Raw genomic sequence first — 4,760 nt, 5'->3', positions numbered from 1 at the left:
TGCCAATCAAGTTGAATGCAAAGATCTGCACATAAAGATATCCTGACGAAGTTCCAGACACAACTTTCCTGTGTACATACATGAATATGTCACAGTAAACCTCAACATCGTGTACATCCACAAGACTGGGATCCTAATTAGAATAAGATATACCCCACGTTTGCACGACTATGTCAAAATGGACTCTACTGTCAAGTATAACTAAAAGGAACAAATAAAATTAAAAAACCAGAATTCCAAATGTAAAGAGAAAAATCCTAACATTGTGGGAAAATAGGTAATCTACACAGTCATATTATTATTATAATTTATTATAATTTATTATTATTATAGAAATCATATTAATATAAAGAGGTCTGAAAGTTATGAAGGGAAATTATTTTAACTCTGAAATTCTGTATTTTTCTACAAATTCAAATAAGATTGCAAAATAAAGATATTTTCCTACTAAGTTTGCAAAAACTTGAAAAGACAGAAGGAATGTTTTATATTAAAAAAGACAGCATATATAAAGAAAATATAAAAGACATTAATTTTTGATGCCTTTATCATAATTTCAAATTTTATATATGGTAAGAAATGCAGGAATTTGACAAGTTCACAATTGTATCAGGAAATCTGAACTTGTTTCAATGGGCTATAGCTGCCTCCCCAAATCATATGTGCTTTGGGAATTTTAAAAATTGTTTGTATATATTATCTATTGATAACTCCACTACTCTTCTTTTATTCTATGGGTTATTTTCCATATGAAATTTAATTTTCTGCCATAGGTTTTCAAGAGAAATGAAGTCCATGTCATGACTTAAAACTCAGAATCTTTAGACTCTTTAATCAAAGTGCCTGCATTTAACTTAAGTATATCTGTGATTATCCTCTAGCCAGGGCTCAGATTGTTACCTGTTCCTTGTATTTTTAAGTCGTTGCACTTAAATTGCCTAATTTCAATTCTTTGCTCTCAGAAGGTGATAATTATCTTAATTCATATTAAGTATTTCTTAGAACGATGACAATACTCTTCTATTCACCATGGAATTTCACAATATGAAAGACCCAAAGATTATTGTTATATATCTTCCTTCTTTCTTTCTTTCTTTCTTTCTTTCTTTCTTTCTTTCTTTCTTTCTTTCTTTCTTTCTTTCTTTCTTTCTTTTTTGATGGGGTTGTACTGGGGAGAACTCAGGGGCACTTCAACATGGAGCCACATCCCCAACTCTGTTTTGTGTTTTATTTAGAAACAGGGTCTCACTGAGTCGCTTAGCATATCACTTTTGCTGAGGCTGGTTTGAACTCAAGATCCTCCTGCCTCTGCCTCCTGAGCTGCTGGGATTACAGGTGTATGCCACCACACCTGGCTATTAACTACATATCTTTCTATGAGACTGGACCTGCTGTTGTACCATTGGTATTCTGGAGTGAGGAGGCTGTGCAGTCACAGTGATGGTTAACATTGGCTGTCACAAGCATGTCTCTCAGCACTACACTTTCCTCCACTTAAATTATCTAAAGAAATACCACACTATGTGATAAGACTTCTCCTTTCTATTGTTGTATGAGATGGAAGAAGAATATTGAATTTTTCAGACAACTAGAATGAAAGGTCAACCATTATTTGATTTTTATTCCATTCCATTGACAATGAAACAAAACCTTATGTAAACCTTGATTTATTAGTTTATTATGGAAATTTTTGGTAAGAGATGTATTATGAGAACTCCCTTCTCAATAGTAGGTATTTTCTCAGGAGGTCTTTAAGATGTTTAAGTTTCTTCAAATACATTAGCTATTATACAAAAGTAGAATGTTTATAAAAGATACCATGTAAAGAACTTTACCTAGAGCTTTACAACAAATTTGTAGCAGAAACAGGCAAGCCACCTGTGTCCCTAGTATGTTTTATTGTTACTTTTAAACTGAGAGTTTTCTTGCATTTTGTGTCTGATTAGGAAGATGCAAGAGCTTCCCCACTATGAAGTTTCTAATATTACGTAAATTCCAGTGCATATACAATTAGGCTCATGAACTATCACCCAAGTTCAAGTTTCATTTTAAAATCCTCTCTCTTTGTTGCCCTACAACAAACTATTTCCAAACCCTGTTTGGAAATTGTTATAACAGGAGGATATAAATAAAAATTGCCAGAAGAATAGATGTGAGAGAAAGAGGCATAGAGGATGACCCTGTTATTTAATATCTGTCTTTTATTAGAGAGCACAAATTTTGTGGAAGAAACCATTTTTGTCTGTCTTGTGTCTAGGAATGCGCCTTGCCCAGAAGATTTAGAAACCAATTGTTAAGATCATGGTGTTTTTCTTACCTGTTTCCTTTCTTCAATTCCTATTTACACCCAAACATAACATTTTCCATACTTTTTACCTGTGCTGCTGGGCTGACCTTTCAGCCTTTAGCCTTCTCCTATTTTTCTAGCTTACCAAGCACATTACTGTTCCAGGGCCTTTACACTCACTGTTCCCTTAGTAGGAGCACCCTGTCCCACATAGTCATGTCACTTCCTTTCCCACCTTTTGTGGTCTCTACTGTAATATTCCCCTATGAGTGAGAATGGCAATTTAAACTAGCAGTCCCTTCTATGGCTCCAAGCTGATTACTGAAAAAGGTATTTTTCTGTTAAAAAATCCAATTTAAATTGATGTAGGGATACTTTAGGGATCACATAGTTCATGTGCTCAAAGAGGTTGGGAGGACAAACTATATAAGGCCCAGGAAACAATTTTGTGAATCTTTTACTATGAATGAGATGAGGTCTATGGAGAGAGAGAGAGAAGTGACCAGGTACATCAGTTTAGAAGGATGTTGACTACTCCAAGTGAGAGAGAGAAAGGGAGAGAAAATGGTACCTGGTAATTGTTATAACAGGGGATATAAATAAAGATTGCCAGAAGAATAGATGTGAGAGAAAGAGGCATAGAGGATGACTTTAAGAATAATGATCTGACAAGTTAGGTGAGATTTTCATTGACTAAGTTGAGGAAATGTTGGAGGAATGATTTTGAATAGGAAGATCAGGTTTTCAATTTAAGACATGTTAAGTTTGACAAGCCCATTTAATATCCCAGTAGAACATGATATAAAACCAAGTAGAAGGATAAGGTAGGTAGTTGCATGTAAAACTCTGGCAATTAAGGGAGAAATACAGTCTTCAGATAGGAATGTGGAAGTTGTGGATACAGTTGGTCTCCCACATTTATAGGTTCTTCATCCTTGAATTCAAGTAACCAAGGATTGAAATACTTTTTTAAAATTACATTTGTACTGAACATGTACAAACTTGGTTTTTGTCATGATTCTCTAAACAATGCAGTATAAAAACTACTTACATAGTGTGTACTTCGGATTAAGTATTACAATTGGTCTAAAAATGATTTAAAGTATACAGAAAAATGTGTGTGGTCATGCATTTTATTGAAGGAACTTGAATATTGTAGATTTTGGCATCAATAGAGCATCCTGGAACCACCTGGCAGATGAAGAAGGACAGCTGTATGTATGTGGTATGTAACTCTATGAAGCTGGATGAGGTCATTGAGGGCAAAGAAAAGAGATCCAGACTGAGCCCTGGTATACTTTCACATATTGTGGCTGGAGGAAAATAACCAGCAAAGGAGATTGAGAAAGAGCAACAGATGTGAAGGGAAGAGACCAGGAGAACGAGCTGTCTCAGAAGACAAGAGAGGGCATTTCCAGAAGAAGGGCCAGTTCTGTCAGTGCCTCTGATGACTTCAACAAGGCAAGGATCGTGAAATGACTTTTGGAATGGAATCATGCAGGTCATTCTCAACCTTTAACTTTCAACTGTTTTGGTGACAGTGCCAAAATTCTGGGTTCAAATGAGCATGTGATAGAAGGATACTCCAGGAGAAGCAAATGGTATGTGCAAAGACAAATGTGTGAGACAAGTTTAGGAGGTAGACACTTCCCTTTAAAAGAAGTAATGTCCGTTCCTGGCCCCACTGAAGACTCTTATGAACTTCCTCAGTGTGTGTGTGTGTGTGTGTGTGTGTGTGTGTGTGTGTGTGTGTGTGTATAAATGGACCCTGATATGTCCAAAACAATACTGTAAAGAAGTTTACTAAGGAGACATTATAATCAACAATGAATTTAGGAGAGGTCCCTTTAAGGCAGTAAGTTATTGGATTAAAAATTTAATTAAAAAGTTGAAAATACAAGTTCAGCTTACCCTAACATTTAAAATTGTTTCTTTTAGATTTTTACCCAAATGAGTACAGTTACCAAAACACAGTCATGAGAAATTTGGATAGTGAAACAACAATTACAAGTAAATATTTTAAACATGGAAATAAGGGAAAAATTACAGACTCGAATTTATATTTGTAGTTTTTGAGGAATCTTAAAATATATAGAAAACAATCATTTTGAAATTTTGAAAAAATTGTACTTTACGGCAAAGATGATAATTTGTTTGTGTAAAATAAAAGTAAATTGTTGGGCTGGAGTATAGTGTAGCTTAGTGGCAGTGTTTGCCTAGTATGTGTGAGGCCCTGGGTTCAACTTCCATCACCACAGAAAAAGGGGAAAAATGTGAACTATATTATAAAACAATTATAAAACAATTTCACATGTGATCTGGTGAAACTGCTATGAAGACTTTGACCCTTAAAATACATTTGTATTTTTATTTTTTGATCCATAAAGCACTAATATGAAACAAAATTTTAAGTAGTCCTTGTGTATTTGACACAGCAGCCATGGGGCTGATATGAAAATCATGTATGCATGTA

The sequence above is a fragment of the Sciurus vulgaris genome, assembly GCF_902686455.1.
Source record: "Sciurus vulgaris genome assembly, chromosome: 9".
Classification (NCBI taxonomy): domain Eukaryota; kingdom Metazoa; phylum Chordata; class Mammalia; order Rodentia; family Sciuridae; genus Sciurus; species Sciurus vulgaris.
Note: the sequence above shows the minus strand (reverse complement) of the source record.